This window comes from Ambystoma mexicanum, chromosome 2p (assembly GCF_040938575.1).
Source record: "Ambystoma mexicanum isolate Mex_15411 chromosome 2p, UKY_AmexF1_1, whole genome shotgun sequence".
NCBI classification, from domain to species: Eukaryota; Metazoa; Chordata; class Amphibia; order Caudata; family Ambystomatidae; genus Ambystoma; species Ambystoma mexicanum.
The window spans coordinates 1259998747-1260016558 of NC_090923.1; the positions used below are offsets into that span (position 1 = coordinate 1259998747).

Consider the following 17812-nt stretch of genomic DNA (forward strand, 5'->3'; position numbering starts at 1 on the left):
TTGCTTGGAACATGCAAGGAAGGAGACCTGAAGCACTCCCGACCAGGTTGCATGTCTCCAAGTTACTGAAATCCCACAGACCTCCTCCCTGTGCCACAAAGTTCTGGGCACTGAGCTCTGCAGTTGTTTCCCACAGGTCGCCAAGTGCCCCAGATTTACTTTCTCATAGTTGCTAGTTACTGCTACCCCACCTCGACCACTATATTTTCCCCAGATACTTGCTACTGTGGAGTAAGCAGGGCTAAGAGAGAGGGAGAGGGGGTGTGCCTATGCAAATCATCTGCCAGTATGCTTCCTGGGAGGTCATTCCATCTCACAAGCTGACACCTGGGCAGTGGCAGGTAATTTGGAGAACAGACATATTCGGACAGGCCACAGAGCAAAGGCTGGGCCGTTGATTGAGGATCCATTTAGCCATGTCTCCCTAAGTTACCGAGGTCCAGAAAAATTCCACCCTCAGCTCTTATAGAGAGGTCCTTGGCCGATCGTGGCCGATCAGGGCAGTGAAGGGTCAGGGGTGACTGCACACTGCCTCACTTTTTCACTGCCTCACTTTTTCACTGCTTTCTACAGCGGTAATGCCTTTGCAGAAGGGGCCTGTACAAGTGATGTTGTCCTGCGCTATGGGAAAGTGACATTTATCCACTGACATTAACCAAATTACTTGCGCTGTTCAACGCACATACATGCAGAGAAATAATTTTATATTTTTTGGGGAAGGTGTAGAGGGTTCTGCTGATGATTCTTTTAAGCTGTCTGCTACTCTTGCTTTTACATAGTCTTTCCTGCCCAGGAATGTTTTACGGCCTACTGTATGTCCCTCCCTTACAACGAAAAATCTGTTGAAAGCACAGAGGTACATAGGAATGGATCTGTTAAAAAATGAAACAGAAAGCCAGGAACATGTCGAAACTGGTAGTGTTTGGATTTAGCACATTTGACTGTGAGTCAGTTTATTGTATCAGTTGACCCACTGACCCCCTTACCTCCTGTGTAATACTTTTGCTCTCGGTAGGGTTGTCCAAAGTTCCCTTCTTAAGTGGCTTTCTTATAAAAAATACTAGACCTGCTTTTTGTGGCACACAAGCCTCATATCCCGTTGCAGTTGATAAACTCACATCATCTCCCACCAGTACAAGCTGTAAAGGAATTCCAGGGCTTATCCAAACAAACTAGACGTGGGTCAAGGTTGAGCAATCCTTAAATCAGCAGCAAAGTTAAAATTGAAATCAGCCTCAGAATCTTTTAAAGGACGGTCCAACATCTGTTGCTTACAGGGCTCAATCGGACACCCTCTGGTGCTGACGCCTTACCCACCTCCTGTTCTTGCCTTGTCCTTGATACAGCCATGGGCCCACATACACTCAGAGGTACAGAGTTTTTCTCATGTCTATGGGTCTATTGTGATGCTCTCAGGCTTGCATCACCCAGCCATTGTGATGGGGAGGGGGTGTCATTTTGCAAGCACCCTGGAGCATTAATCTTTCTATCTTTAAATATAATTGGCATTAAACTAAAACCCTTAAGGACCAGATCAATACAGCAGCAACGAATGCTTATTCATTGTTGTTTGCCTCTTCATTTCATACCACCCGATATCTAAATGGTGTTTGGACTTTCTGCCCTCTGACATAAGGACATTTGGAATGGCAAACCTTTGACCTGAGATCCTAATGAATGGTTTGATTGACTCTCCCTTTGCGCTTGCTTCTGCAACACATGTACTAATATTGGAATGATAATGGGAAAATTAAATTGGCCCCTGCTCTAAAGGATGACACGCACATTCGTAAAGCATTCACTATTTTTGGCACATGACAGGACAGAAACTTTCTTAATTTGCAAGTCTTTATTTTTTAATAGATCTTTTTTAATGAAGATTGAAATTGTATGTTCATTCATATTACACGACAACACAATACATTTTGCGCCAAATTCAACACTAATGCCTCAGGAGCCTTTTACTTGTGAATCCTCTTGACTGAATGAACAGCCACGTCCCCTTGAATTTCTTGACTTGTACTTTTAGAAGTGGCATGCTTCTTTTGTTTTTTTTATTCCATTCTACCAAACTCAGTATTATCACTTTCCCCCTTGTTCTGCACTCCAGCGTAAACTGCTTTGAGGTGATATTTGCAAAGATCGCTCTGAACTACAGCTTTACTTGCTTCTGGGCCTTAATCTTTAATTGGAGCTGAGCAGTGTACTCCGGACGTGGCTGCTTATAGTTGGTTGATTTCTTTTTTGATTTCTGTAACTTTCAAACAGTCCCATTGTGAAATACCATTGTCACAATGTGCTGCAGTGCATGAAAACTTAAAATTAATGGGAGGATTGAGGGAGAGGGAGAGGGGGGAAGAGAGAGGGCGGGAGGGTGGGAAGGAGTGAGGGAGGGAGGGAGGGAGGGAGGAGAGAGAGACAGAGAGAGAGAAAACAAAGAAAATATGGTATTCGGGGGCTATGTGTTTGCATGGAAAAGATTTTAGGCTTTTAATCAAGTGGAAAGGGGCTCTGTGGCTGGTATCTCAGCCTGTTGATGCTTTGTTGAGTTGCTTGGAACATGCAAGGAAGGAGACCTGAAGCACTCCCGACCAGGTTGCATGTCTCCAAGTTACTGAAATCCCACAGACCTCCTCCCTGTGCCACAAAGTTCTGGGCACTGAGCTCTGCAGTTGTTTCCCACAGGTCGCCAAGTGCCCCAGATTTACTTTCTCATAGTTGCTAGTTACTGCTACCCCACCTCGACCACTATATTTTCCCCAGATACTTGCTACTGTGGAGTAAGCAGGGCTAAGAGAGAGGGAGAGGGGGTGTGCCTATGCAAATCATCTGCCAGTATGCTTCCTGGGAGGTCATTCCATCTCACAAGCTGACACCTGGGCAGTGGCAGGTAATTTGGAGAACAGACATATTCGGACAGGCCACAGAGCAAAGGCTGGGCCGTTGATTGAGGATCCATTTAGCCATGTCTCCCTAAGTTACCGAGGTCCAGAAAAATTCCACCCTCAGCTCTTATAGAGAGGTCCTTGGCCGATCGTGGCCGATCAGGGCAGTGAAGGGTCAGGGGTGACTGCACACTGCCTCACTTTTTCACTGCTTTCTACAGCGGTAATGCCTTTGCAGAAGGGGCCTGTACAAGTGATGTTGTCCTGCGCTATGGGAAAGTGACATTTATCCACTGACATTAACCAAATTACTTGCGCTGTTCAACGCACATACATGCAGAGAAATAATTTTATATTTTTTGGGGAAGGTGTAGAGGGTTCTGCTGATGATTCTTTTAAGCTGTCTGCTACTCTTGCTTTTACATAGTCTTTCCTGCCCAGGAATGTTTTACGGCCTACTGTATGTCCCTCCCTTACAACGAAAAATCTGTTGAAAGCACAGAGGTACATAGGAATGGATCTGTTAAAAAATGAAACAGAAAGCCAGGAACATGTCGAAACTGGTAGTGTTTGGATTTAGCACATTTGACTGTGAGTCAGTTTATTGTATCAGTTGACCCACTGACCCCCTTACCTCCTGTGTAATACTTTTGCTCTCGGTAGGGTTGTCCAAAGTTCCCTTCTTAAGTGGCTTTCTTATAAAAAATACTAGACCTGCTTTTTGTGGCACACAAGCCTCATATCCCGTTGCAGTTGATAAACTCACATCATCTCCCACCAGTACAAGCTGTAAAGGAATTCCAGGGCTTATCCAAACAAACTAGACGTGGGTCAAGGTTGAGCAATCCTTAAATCAGCAGCAAAGTTAAAATTGAAATCAGCCTCAGAATCTTTTAAAGGACGGTCCAACATCTGTTGCTTACAGGGCTCAATCGGACACCCTCTGGTGCTGACGCCTTACCCACCTCCTGTTCTTGCCTTGTCCTTGATACAGCCATGGGCCCACATACACTCAGAGGTACAGTGTTTTTCTCATGTCTATGGGTCTATTGTGATGCTCTCAGGCTTGCATCACCCAGCCATTGTGATGGGGAGGGGGTGTCATTTTGCAAGCACCCTGGAGCATTAATCTTTCTATCTTTAAATATAATTGGCATTAAACTAAAACCCTTAAGGACCAGATCAATACAGCAGCAACGAATGCTTATTCATTGTTGTTTGCCTCTTCATTTCATACCACCCGATATCTAAATGGTGTTTGGACTTTCTGCCCTCTGACATAAGGACATTTGGAATGGCAAACCTTTGACCTGAGATCCTAATGAATGGTTTGATTGACTCTCCCTTTGCGCTTGCTTCTGCAACACATGTACTAATATTGGAATGATAATGGGAAAATTAAATTGGCCCCTGCTCTAAAGGATGACACGCACATTCGTAAAGCATTCACTATTTTTGGCACATGACAGGACAGAAACTTTCTTAATTTGCAAGTCTTTATTTTTTAATAGATCTTTTTTAATGAAGATTGAAATTGTATGTTCATTCATATTACACGACAACACAATACATTTTGCGCCAAATTCAACACTAATGCCTCAGGAGCCTTTTACTTGTGAATCCTCTTGACTGAATGAACAGCCACGTCCCCTTGAATTTCTTGACTTGTACTTTTAGAAGTGGCATGCTTCTTTTGTTTTTTTTATTCCATTCTACCAAACTCAGTATTATCACTTTCCCCCTTGTTCTGCACTCCAGCGTAAACTGCTTTGAGGTGATATTTGCAAAGATCGCTCTGAACTACAGCTTTACTTGCTTCTGGGCCTTAATCTTTAATTGGAGCTGAGCAGTGTACTCCGGACGTGGCTGCTTATAGTTGGTTGATTTCTTTTTTGATTTCTGTAACTTTCAAACAGTCCCATTGTGAAATACCATTGTCACAATGTGCTGCAGTGCATGAAAACTTAAAATTAATGGGAGGATTGAGGGAGAGGGAGAGGGGGGAAGAGAGAGGGCGGGAGGGTGGGAAGGAGTGAGGGAGGGAGGGAGGGAGGGAGGGAGGGAGGGAGGGAGGAGAGAGAGACAGAGAGAGAGAAAACAAAGAAAATATGGTATTCGGGGGCTATGTGTTTGCATGGAAAAGATTTTAGGCTTTTAATCAAGTGGAAAGGGGCTCTGTGGCTGGTATCTCAGCCTGTTGATGCTTTGTTGAGTTGCTTGGAACATGCAAGGAAGGAGACCTGAAGCACTCCCGACCAGGTTGCATGTCTCCAAGTTACTGAAATCCCACAGACCTCCTCCCTGTGCCACAAAGTTCTGGGCACTGAGCTCTGCAGTTGTTTCCCACAGGTCGCCAAGTGCCCCAGATTTACTTTCTCATAGTTGCTAGTTACTGCTACCCCACCTCGACCACTATATTTTCCCCAGATACTTGCTACTGTGGAGTAAGCAGGGCTAAGAGAGAGGGAGAGGGGGTGTGCCTATGCAAATCATCTGCCAGTATGCTTCCTGGGAGGTCATTCCATCTCACAAGCTGACACCTGGGCAGTGGCAGGTAATTTGGAGAACAGACATATTCGGACAGGCCACAGAGCAAAGGCTGGGCCGTTGATTGAGGATCCATTTAGCCATGTCTCCCTAAGTTACCGAGGTCCAGAAAAATTCCACCCTCAGCTCTTATAGAGAGGTCCTTGGCCGATCGTGGCCGATCAGGGCAGTGAAGGGTCAGGGGTGACTGCACACTGCCTCACTTTTTCACTGCTTTCTACAGCGGTAATGCCTTTGCAGAAGGGGCCTGTACAAGTGATGTTGTCCTGCGCTATGGGAAAGTGACATTTATCCACTGACATTAACCAAATTACTTGCGCTGTTCAACGCACATACATGCAGAGAAATAATTTTATATTTTTTGGGGAAGGTGTAGAGGGTTCTGCTGATGATTCTTTTAAGCTGTCTGCTACTCTTGCTTTTACATAGTCTTTCCTGCCCAGGAATGTTTTACGGCCTACTGTATGTCCCTCCCTTACAACGAAAAATCTGTTGAAAGCACAGAGGTACATAGGAATGGATCTGTTAAAAAATGAAACAGAAAGCCAGGAACATGTCGAAACTGGTAGTGTTTGGATTTAGCACATTTGACTGTGAGTCAGTTTATTGTATCAGTTGACCCACTGACCCCCTTACCTCCTGTGTAATACTTTTGCTCTCGGTAGGGTTGTCCAAAGTTCCCTTCTTAAGTGGCTTTCTTATAAAAAATACTAGACCTGCTTTTTGTGGCACACAAGCCTCATATCCCGTTGCAGTTGATAAACTCACATCATCTCCCACCAGTACAAGCTGTAAAGGAATTCCAGGGCTTATCCAAACAAACTAGACGTGGGTCAAGGTTGAGCAATCCTTAAATCAGCAGCAAAGTTAAAATTGAAATCAGCCTCAGAATCTTTTAAAGGACGGTCCAACATCTGTTGCTTACAGGGCTCAATCGGACACCCTCTGGTGCTGACGCCTTACCCACCTCCTGTTCTTGCCTTGTCCTTGATACAGCCATGGGCCCACATACACTCAGAGGTACAGAGTTTTTCTCATGTCTATGGGTCTATTGTGATGCTCTCAGGCTTGCATCACCCAGCCATTGTGATGGGGAGGGGGTGTCATTTTGCAAGCACCCTGGAGCATTAATCTTTCTATCTTTAAATATAATTGGCATTAAACTAAAACCCTTAAGGACCAGATCAATACAGCAGCAACGAATGCTTATTCATTGTTGTTTGCCTCTTCATTTCATACCACCCGATATCTAAATGGTGTTTGGACTTTCTGCCCTCTGACATAAGGACATTTGGAATGGCAAACCTTTGACCTGAGATCCTAATGAATGGTTTGATTGACTCTCCCTTTGCGCTTGCTTCTGCAACACATGTACTAATATTGGAATGATAATGGGAAAATTAAATTGGCCCCTGCTCTAAAGGATGACACGCACATTCGTAAAGCATTCACTATTTTTGGCACATGACAGGACAGAAACTTTCTTAATTTGCAAGTCTTTATTTTTTAATAGATCTTTTTTAATGAAGATTGAAATTGTATGTTCATTCATATTACACGACAACACAATACATTTTGCGCCAAATTCAACACTAATGCCTCAGGAGCCTTTTACTTGTGAATCCTCTTGACTGAATGAACAGCCACGTCCCCTTGAATTTCTTGACTTGTACTTTTAGAAGTGGCATGCTTCTTTTGTTTTTTTTATTCCATTCTACCAAACTCAGTATTATCACTTTCCCCCTTGTTCTGCACTCCAGCGTAAACTGCTTTGAGGTGATATTTGCAAAGATCGCTCTGAACTACAGCTTTACTTGCTTCTGGGCCTTAATCTTTAATTGGAGCTGAGCAGTGTACTCCGGACGTGGCTGCTTATAGTTGGTTGATTTCTTTTTTGATTTCTGTAACTTTCAAACAGTCCCATTGTGAAATACCATTGTCACAATGTGCTGCAGTGCATGAAAACTTAAAATTAATGGGAGGATTGAGGGAGAGGGAGAGGGGGGAAGAGAGAGGGCGGGAGGGTGGGAAGGAGTGAGGGAGGGAGGGAGGGAGGGAGGGAGGGAGGAGAGAGAGACAGAGAGAGAGAAAACAAAGAAAATATGGTATTCGGGGGCTATGTGTTTGCATGGAAAAGATTTTAGGCTTTTAATCAAGTGGAAAGGGGCTCTGTGGCTGGTATCTCAGCCTGTTGATGCTTTGTTGAGTTGCTTGGAACATGCAAGGAAGGAGACCTGAAGCACTCCCGACCAGGTTGCATGTCTCCAAGTTACTGAAATCCCACAGACCTCCTCCCTGTGCCACAAAGTTCTGGGCACTGAGCTCTGCAGTTGTTTCCCACAGGTCGCCAAGTGCCCCAGATTTACTTTCTCATAGTTGCTAGTTACTGCTACCCCACCTCGACCACTATATTTTCCCCAGATACTTGCTACTGTGGAGTAAGCAGGGCTAAGAGAGAGGGAGAGGGGGTGTGCCTATGCAAATCATCTGCCAGTATGCTTCCTGGGAGGTCATTCCATCTCACAAGCTGACACCTGGGCAGTGGCAGGTAATTTGGAGAACAGACATATTCGGACAGGCCACAGAGCAAAGGCTGGGCCGTTGATTGAGGATCCATTTAGCCATGTCTCCCTAAGTTACCGAGGTCCAGAAAAATTCCACCCTCAGCTCTTATAGAGAGGTCCTTGGCCGATCGTGGCCGATCAGGGCAGTGAAGGGTCAGGGGTGACTGCACACTGCCTCACTTTTTCACTGCCTCACTTTTTCACTGCTTTCTACAGCGGTAATGCCTTTGCAGAAGGGGCCTGTACAAGTGATGTTGTCCTGCGCTATGGGAAAGTGACATTTATCCACTGACATTAACCAAATTACTTGCGCTGTTCAACGCACATACATGCAGAGAAATAATTTTATATTTTTTGGGGAAGGTGTAGAGGGTTCTGCTGATGATTCTTTTAAGCTGTCTGCTACTCTTGCTTTTACATAGTCTTTCCTGCCCAGGAATGTTTTACGGCCTACTGTATGTCCCTCCCTTACAACGAAAAATCTGTTGAAAGCACAGAGGTACATAGGAATGGATCTGTTAAAAAATGAAACAGAAAGCCAGGAACATGTCGAAACTGGTAGTGTTTGGATTTAGCACATTTGACTGTGAGTCAGTTTATTGTATCAGTTGACCCACTGACCCCCTTACCTCCTGTGTAATACTTTTGCTCTCGGTAGGGTTGTCCAAAGTTCCCTTCTTAAGTGGCTTTCTTATAAAAAATACTAGACCTGCTTTTTGTGGCACACAAGCCTCATATCCCGTTGCAGTTGATAAACTCACATCATCTCCCACCAGTACAAGCTGTAAAGGAATTCCAGGGCTTATCCAAACAAACTAGACGTGGGTCAAGGTTGAGCAATCCTTAAATCAGCAGCAAAGTTAAAATTGAAATCAGCCTCAGAATCTTTTAAAGGACGGTCCAACATCTGTTGCTTACAGGGCTCAATCGGACACCCTCTGGTGCTGACGCCTTACCCACCTCCTGTTCTTGCCTTGTCCTTGATACAGCCATGGGCCCACATACACTCAGAGGTACAGAGTTTTTCTCATGTCTATGGGTCTATTGTGATGCTCTCAGGCTTGCATCACCCAGCCATTGTGATGGGGAGGGGGTGTCATTTTGCAAGCACCCTGGAGCATTAATCTTTCTATCTTTAAATATAATTGGCATTAAACTAAAACCCTTAAGGACCAGATCAATACAGCAGCAACGAATGCTTATTCATTGTTGTTTGCCTCTTCATTTCATACCACCCGATATCTAAATGGTGTTTGGACTTTCTGCCCTCTGACATAAGGACATTTGGAATGGCAAACCTTTGACCTGAGATCCTAATGAATGGTTTGATTGACTCTCCCTTTGCGCTTGCTTCTGCAACACATGTACTAATATTGGAATGATAATGGGAAAATTAAATTGGCCCCTGCTCTAAAGGATGACACGCACATTCGTAAAGCATTCACTATTTTTGGCACATGACAGGACAGAAACTTTCTTAATTTGCAAGTCTTTATTTTTTAATAGATCTTTTTTAATGAAGATTGAAATTGTATGTTCATTCATATTACACGACAACACAATACATTTTGCGCCAAATTCAACACTAATGCCTCAGGAGCCTTTTACTTGTGAATCCTCTTGACTGAATGAACAGCCACGTCCCCTTGAATTTCTTGACTTGTACTTTTAGAAGTGGCATGCTTCTTTTGTTTTTTTTATTCCATTCTACCAAACTCAGTATTATCACTTTCCCCCTTGTTCTGCACTCCAGCGTAAACTGCTTTGAGGTGATATTTGCAAAGATCGCTCTGAACTACAGCTTTACTTGCTTCTGGGCCTTAATCTTTAATTGGAGCTGAGCAGTGTACTCCGGACGTGGCTGCTTATAGTTGGTTGATTTCTTTTTTGATTTCTGTAACTTTCAAACAGTCCCATTGTGAAATACCATTGTCACAATGTGCTGCAGTGCATGAAAACTTAAAATTAATGGGAGGATTGAGGGAGAGGGAGAGGGGGGAAGAGAGAGGGCGGGAGGGTGGGAAGGAGTGAGGGAGGGAGGGAGGGAGGGAGGGAGGGAGGAGAGAGAGACAGAGAGAGAGAAAACAAAGAAAATATGGTATTCGGGGGCTATGTGTTTGCATGGAAAAGATTTTAGGCTTTTAATCAAGTGGAAAGGGGCTCTGTGGCTGGTATCTCAGCCTGTTGATGCTTTGTTGAGTTGCTTGGAACATGCAAGGAAGGAGACCTGAAGCACTCCCGACCAGGTTGCATGTCTCCAAGTTACTGAAATCCCACAGACCTCCTCCCTGTGCCACAAAGTTCTGGGCACTGAGCTCTGCAGTTGTTTCCCACAGGTCGCCAAGTGCCCCAGATTTACTTTCTCATAGTTGCTAGTTACTGCTACCCCACCTCGACCACTATATTTTCCCCAGATACTTGCTACTGTGGAGTAAGCAGGGCTAAGAGAGAGGGAGAGGGGGTGTGCCTATGCAAATCATCTGCCAGTATGCTTCCTGGGAGGTCATTCCATCTCACAAGCTGACACCTGGGCAGTGGCAGGTAATTTGGAGAACAGACATATTCGGACAGGCCACAGAGCAAAGGCTGGGCCGTTGATTGAGGATCCATTTAGCCATGTCTCCCTAAGTTACCGAGGTCCAGAAAAATTCCACCCTCAGCTCTTATAGAGAGGTCCTTGGCCGATCGTGGCCGATCAGGGCAGTGAAGGGTCAGGGGTGACTGCACACTGCCTCACTTTTTCACTGCTTTCTACAGCGGTAATGCCTTTGCAGAAGGGGCCTGTACAAGTGATGTTGTCCTGCGCTATGGGAAAGTGACATTTATCCACTGACATTAACCAAATTACTTGCGCTGTTCAACGCACATACATGCAGAGAAATAATTTTATATTTTTTGGGGAAGGTGTAGAGGGTTCTGCTGATGATTCTTTTAAGCTGTCTGCTACTCTTGCTTTTACATAGTCTTTCCTGCCCAGGAATGTTTTACGGCCTACTGTATGTCCCTCCCTTACAACGAAAAATCTGTTGAAAGCACAGAGGTACATAGGAATGGATCTGTTAAAAAATGAAACAGAAAGCCAGGAACATGTCGAAACTGGTAGTGTTTGGATTTAGCACATTTGACTGTGAGTCAGTTTATTGTATCAGTTGACCCACTGACCCCCTTACCTCCTGTGTAATACTTTTGCTCTCGGTAGGGTTGTCCAAAGTTCCCTTCTTAAGTGGCTTTCTTATAAAAAATACTAGACCTGCTTTTTGTGGCACACAAGCCTCATATCCCGTTGCAGTTGATAAACTCACATCATCTCCCACCAGTACAAGCTGTAAAGGAATTCCAGGGCTTATCCAAACAAACTAGACGTGGGTCAAGGTTGAGCAATCCTTAAATCAGCAGCAAAGTTAAAATTGAAATCAGCCTCAGAATCTTTTAAAGGACGGTCCAACATCTGTTGCTTACAGGGCTCAATCGGACACCCTCTGGTGCTGACGCCTTACCCACCTCCTGTTCTTGCCTTGTCCTTGATACAGCCATGGGCCCACATACACTCAGAGGTACAGAGTTTTTCTCATGTCTATGGGTCTATTGTGATGCTCTCAGGCTTGCATCACCCAGCCATTGTGATGGGGAGGGGGTGTCATTTTGCAAGCACCCTGGAGCATTAATCTTTCTATCTTTAAATATAATTGGCATTAAACTAAAACCCTTAAGGACCAGATCAATACAGCAGCAACGAATGCTTATTCATTGTTGTTTGCCTCTTCATTTCATACCACCCGATATCTAAATGGTGTTTGGACTTTCTGCCCTCTGACATAAGGACATTTGGAATGGCAAACCTTTGACCTGAGATCCTAATGAATGGTTTGATTGACTCTCCCTTTGCGCTTGCTTCTGCAACACATGTACTAATATTGGAATGATAATGGGAAAATTAAATTGGCCCCTGCTCTAAAGGATGACACGCACATTCGTAAAGCATTCACTATTTTTGGCACATGACAGGACAGAAACTTTCTTAATTTGCAAGTCTTTATTTTTTAATAGATCTTTTTTAATGAAGATTGAAATTGTATGTTCATTCATATTACACGACAACACAATACATTTTGCGCCAAATTCAACACTAATGCCTCAGGAGCCTTTTACTTGTGAATCCTCTTGACTGAATGAACAGCCACGTCCCCTTGAATTTCTTGACTTGTACTTTTAGAAGTGGCATGCTTCTTTTGTTTTTTTTATTCCATTCTACCAAACTCAGTATTATCACTTTCCCCCTTGTTCTGCACTCCAGCGTAAACTGCTTTGAGGTGATATTTGCAAAGATCGCTCTGAACTACAGCTTTACTTGCTTCTGGGCCTTAATCTTTAATTGGAGCTGAGCAGTGTACTCCGGACGTGGCTGCTTATAGTTGGTTGATTTCTTTTTTGATTTCTGTAACTTTCAAACAGTCCCATTGTGAAATACCATTGTCACAATGTGCTGCAGTGCATGAAAACTTAAAATTAATGGGAGGATTGAGGGAGAGGGAGAGGGGGGAAGAGAGAGGGCGGGAGGGTGGGAAGGAGTGAGGGAGGGAGGGAGGGAGGGAGGGAGGGAGGGAGGAGAGAGAGACAGAGAGAGAGAAAACAAAGAAAATATGGTATTCGGGGGCTATGTGTTTGCATGGAAAAGATTTTAGGCTTTTAATCAAGTGGAAAGGGGCTCTGTGGCTGGTATCTCAGCCTGTTGATGCTTTGTTGAGTTGCTTGGAACATGCAAGGAAGGAGACCTGAAGCACTCCCGACCAGGTTGCATGTCTCCAAGTTACTGAAATCCCACAGACCTCCTCCCTGTGCCACAAAGTTCTGGGCACTGAGCTCTGCAGTTGTTTCCCACAGGTCGCCAAGTGCCCCAGATTTACTTTCTCATAGTTGCTAGTTACTGCTACCCCACCTCGACCACTATATTTTCCCCAGATACTTGCTACTGTGGAGTAAGCAGGGCTAAGAGAGAGGGAGAGGGGGTGTGCCTATGCAAATCATCTGCCAGTATGCTTCCTGGGAGGTCATTCCATCTCACAAGCTGACACCTGGGCAGTGGCAGGTAATTTGGAGAACAGACATATTCGGACAGGCCACAGAGCAAAGGCTGGGCCGTTGATTGAGGATCCATTTAGCCATGTCTCCCTAAGTTACCGAGGTCCAGAAAAATTCCACCCTCAGCTCTTATAGAGAGGTCCTTGGCCGATCGTGGCCGATCAGGGCAGTGAAGGGTCAGGGGTGACTGCACACTGCCTCACTTTTTCACTGCTTTCTACAGCGGTAATGCCTTTGCAGAAGGGGCCTGTACAAGTGATGTTGTCCTGCGCTATGGGAAAGTGACATTTATCCACTGACATTAACCAAATTACTTGCGCTGTTCAACGCACATACATGCAGAGAAATAATTTTATATTTTTTGGGGAAGGTGTAGAGGGTTCTGCTGATGATTCTTTTAAGCTGTCTGCTACTCTTGTTTTTACATAGAGTCTTTCCTCCCCAGGAATGTTTTACGGCCTACTGTATGTCCCTCCCTTACAACGAAAAATCTGTTGAAAGCACAGAGGTACATAGGAATGGATCTGTTAAGAAATGAAACAAAAAGCCTGGAAAAATGTGGAAACGGGTAGGATTTGGACTTACAATTAACTAACAGTTAGATGTGCTATCCCTTGACCCACTGACCCCCTTTCCTTTTGTGTAATCCTTTTTTTCTCAGTAGGGTTTTCCAAAGTGGATTTCATATAAAAGATCCTAGACCTGCATTCTGTGGCACACATGCCTCATATCCCGTTGCCCTTGATAAACTCACTTCATCTCTCACCAATATAAGCTGTAAAAGATTTTCAGGGCTTAGCCAAGCAAACTAGACGCGGGTCGAAGGTTGAGCAATCCTTTAATCAGCAGCAAAGTTAACATTGAAATCAGCCTCAGAATCTCTTAAAGGATGGTCCAATATCTGTTGCTGGCAGCGCGCAATGGGGCAGCCTGGGTGCTGACACCTTAAGCCATCTCCTGTTCTTGCCTTGTCCTTGATCCAGCCATGGGCCCACATACACTCAGAGGTACAGAGTGTTTCTCATGTCTATGGGTCTTCTGTGATGCTCTTACGCTTGCATCACACAGCCATCGTGATGGGGAGGGGGTGTCGATTTGCAAGCACCCTTGAGCATGAATCTTTTTATCTTTAAATATAATTGGCATTAAACCAAACCCTTTAGGACCAGATCAATACAGCAGCAAAGAATGCTGATGAATTGCTGTTTGCCGCTTAATCCCATAACATCCGACTTCTAAATGGGGTTTGGTCAAATGTTTGCCATAACAAATGTCCTTATGTCAAAGAGCAGAAAGTCCAGAGGTCCTAATCAATGGTTTGGTTGGCTCTCCCTTTGCGCTTGCCTTAAGGCGTCAGCACCAGAGGCTGCCCGATTGCGCCCTGCAAGCAACCAGTGTTGGCCCATCCTTTAAGAGATTCTGAGGCTGATTTCAATGTTATTTTTGCTGCTGATTTAAGGATTGCTCAACCTTCAGCCCACGTTTAGTTTCCTTGGCTATGCCCTTGACATCTTTTACAGCTTGTATTGGTGGGAGATGATGTGAGTTTATCAAGAGCAACGGGATATGAGGCATGTGGGCCATAAAAAACAGGTCTAGGATCATTTTTATAAGAAAGTCTCTTTAAGTAGGGAACTTTGGACAACCCTGCTGAGAGCGAAAGGATTACACAAAAGGTAGGGGTGTCAGTGGGTCAAGGGATAGCACATCTGACTGTGAATCAGTTTATTGTAAGTCCAAATCCTACCTGTTTCAACATGTTTCCAGGCTTTTTGTTTCATTTCTTAACTGAACTTAACTTCCTATGTACCTCAGCAAAACATGTACTAATATTGGAATGAAAATGGGAAAATTGAATTGGCCCCTGCTTCAAAGGATGACACGCACATTCGTAAAGCATTCACTATTTTTGGCACACGACAGGACAGAAACTTTCTTAATCTGCAAGTCTTTATTTTTTAATACATCTTTTTTAATGAAGATTGAAATTGTATGTTCATACATATTACACGACAACACAATACATTTTGCGCCAAATTCAACACTAATGCCTCGGGAGCCGTTTACTTGTGAGTCCTATTGACTGAATGAACAGCCCCACCACCTTCAATTTCTTGACTTGTACTTTTAGAAGTGGCACGCTGCTTTTGTTTTTTTATCCCATTCTACCAAACTCGGTATTATCACTTTTCCCCCTTGTTGTGCACTCCAGCGTAAACTGCTTTAAGGTGCTATTTGCAAACATCGCTCTGAACTACAGCTTTACTTGCTTCTAGGCCTTAATCTTTAATTGTGGCTGAGCAGTGTACTCCGGATTTGGCTGCTTTTAGTTGGTTGATTCTTTTTTGATTTCTGTAACTTTCAAACAGTCCCATTGTGAATTACCATTGTCGCAATGTGCTGCAGTGCAGGGAAACTTAAAAGTAATGGTAGGGAGAGGACGAGGGAGAGGGAGGGGGGTTGTGGGTGGTGGAAAGGAGGGAGGGAGGGAGGGAGAGAGGGAGGGAGGGAGGGAGGGAGGGAGGAGAGAGAGACAGAGAGAGAGAAAACAAAGAAAATATGGTATTCGGGGGCTATGTGTTTGCATGGAAAAGATTTTAGGCTTTTAATCAAGTGGAAAGGGGCTCTGTGGCTGGTATCTCAGCCTGTTGATGCTTTGTTGAGTTGCTTGGAACATGCAAGGAAGGAGACCTGAAGCACTCCCGACCAGGTTGCATGTCTCCAAGTTACTGAAATCCCACAGACCTCCTCCCTGTGCCACAAAGTTCTGGGCACTGAGCTCTGCAGTTGTTTCCCACAGGTCGCCAAGTGCCCCAGATTTACTTTCTCATAGTTGCTAGTTACTGCTACCCCACCTCGACCACTATATTTTCCCCAGATACTTGCTACTGTGGAGTAAGCAGGGCTAAGAGAGAGGGAGAGGGGGTGTGCCTATGCAAATCATCTGCCAGTATGCTTCCTGGGAGGTCATTCCATCTCACAAGCTGACACCTGGGCAGTGGCAGGTAATTTGGAGAACAGACATATTCGGACAGGCCACAGAGCAAAGGCTGGGCCGTTGATTGAGGATCCATTTAGCCATGTCTCCCTAAGTTACCGAGGTCCAGAAAAATTCCACCCTCAGCTCTTATAGAGAGGTCCTTGGCCGATCGTGGCCGATCAGGGCAGTGAAGGGTCAGGGGTGACTGCACACTGCCTCACTTTTTCACTGCTTTCTACAGCGGTAATGCCTTTGCAGAAGGGGCCTGTACAAGTGATGTTGTCCTGCGCTATGGGAAAGTGACATTTATCCACTGACATTAACCAAATTACTTGCGCTGTTCAACGCACATACATGCAGAGAAATAATTTTATATTTTTTGGGGAAGGTGTAGAGGGTTCTGCTGATGATTCTTTTAAGCTGTCTGCTACTCTTGCTTTTACATAGTCTTTCCTGCCCAGGAATGTTTTACGGCCTACTGTATGTCCCTCCCTTACAACGAAAAATCTGTTGAAAGCACAGAGGTACATAGGAATGGATCTGTTAAAAAATGAAACAGAAAGCCAGGAACATGTCGAAACTGGTAGTGTTTGGATTTAGCACATTTGACTGTGAGTCAGTTTATTGTATCAGTTGACCCACTGACCCCCTTACCTCCTGTGTAATACTTTTGCTCTCGGTAGGGTTGTCCAAAGTTCCCTTCTTAAGTGGCTTTCTTATAAAAAATACTAGACCTGCTTTTTGTGGCACACAAGCCTCATATCCCGTTGCAGTTGATAAACTCACATCATCTCCCACCAGTACAAGCTGTAAAGGAATTCCAGGGCTTATCCAAACAAACTAGACGTGGGTCAAGGTTGAGCAATCCTTAAATCAGCAGCAAAGTTAAAATTGAAATCAGCCTCAGAATCTTTTAAAGGACGGTCCAACATCTGTTGCTTACAGGGCTCAATCGGACACCCTCTGGTGCTGACGCCTTACCCACCTCCTGTTCTTGCCTTGTCCTTGATACAGCCATGGGCCCACATACACTCAGAGGTACAGAGTTTTTCTCATGTCTATGGGTCTATTGTGATGCTCTCAGGCTTGCATCACCCAGCCATTGTGATGGGGAGGGGGTGTCATTTTGCAAGCACCCTGGAGCATTAATCTTTCTATCTTTAAATATAATTGGCATTAAACTAAAACCCTTAAGGACCAGATCAATACAGCAGCAACGAATGCTTATTCATTGTTGTTTGCCTCTTCATTTCATACCACCCGATATCTAAATGGTGTTTGGACTTTCTGCCCTCTGACATAAGGACATTTGGAATGGCAAACCTTTGACCTGAGATCCTAATGAATGGTTTGATTGACTCTCCCTTTGCGCTTGCTTCTGCAACACATGTACTAATATTGGAATGATAATGGGAAAATTAAATTGGCCCCTGCTCTAAAGGATGACACGCACATTCGTAAAGCTTTCACTATTTTTGGCACATGACAGGACAGAAACTTTCTTAATTTGCAAGTCTTTATTTTTTAATAGATCTTTTTTAATGAAGATTGAAATTGTATGTTCATTCATATTACACGACAACACAATACATTTTGCGCCAAATTCAACACTAATGCCTCAGGAGCCTTTTACTTGTGAATCCTCTTGACTGAATGAACAGCCACGTCCCCTTGAATTTCTTGACTTGTACTTTTAGAAGTGGCATGCTTCTTTTGTTTTTTTTATTCCATTCTACCAAACTCAGTATTATCACTTT

At 44.3% G+C, this 17812-nt stretch overlaps 6 non-coding genes across 6 annotated transcripts; all 6 read left to right on the forward strand.

Moving 5' to 3' along the window:
* The first annotated feature begins 1702 nt into the window (after window positions 1-1702).
* On the forward strand, window positions 1703-1809 carry LOC138567916 (U6 spliceosomal RNA). The gene has a single exon (XR_011302294.1). It is a non-coding gene; the product is annotated as a U6 spliceosomal RNA (small nuclear RNA).
* Window positions 1810-4235: 2426 nt separating this feature from the next.
* LOC138567917 (U6 spliceosomal RNA) lies at window positions 4236-4342 on the forward strand. Its single transcript, XR_011302295.1, has one exon. It is a non-coding gene; the product is annotated as a U6 spliceosomal RNA (small nuclear RNA).
* A 2442-nt stretch (window positions 4343-6784) lies between these two features.
* LOC138567918 (U6 spliceosomal RNA) lies at window positions 6785-6891 on the forward strand. The gene has a single exon (XR_011302296.1). It is a non-coding gene; the product is annotated as a U6 spliceosomal RNA (small nuclear RNA).
* Window positions 6892-9341: 2450 nt separating this feature from the next.
* LOC138567919 (U6 spliceosomal RNA) lies at window positions 9342-9448 on the forward strand. The gene has a single exon (XR_011302297.1). It is a non-coding gene; the product is annotated as a U6 spliceosomal RNA (small nuclear RNA).
* Window positions 9449-11882: 2434 nt separating this feature from the next.
* On the forward strand, window positions 11883-11989 carry LOC138567920 (U6 spliceosomal RNA). Its single transcript, XR_011302298.1, has one exon. It is a non-coding gene; the product is annotated as a U6 spliceosomal RNA (small nuclear RNA).
* A 5436-nt stretch (window positions 11990-17425) lies between these two features.
* LOC138567948 (U6 spliceosomal RNA) lies at window positions 17426-17532 on the forward strand. Its single transcript, XR_011302326.1, has one exon. It is a non-coding gene; the product is annotated as a U6 spliceosomal RNA (small nuclear RNA).
* Window positions 17533-17812: the final 280 nt, after the last annotated feature.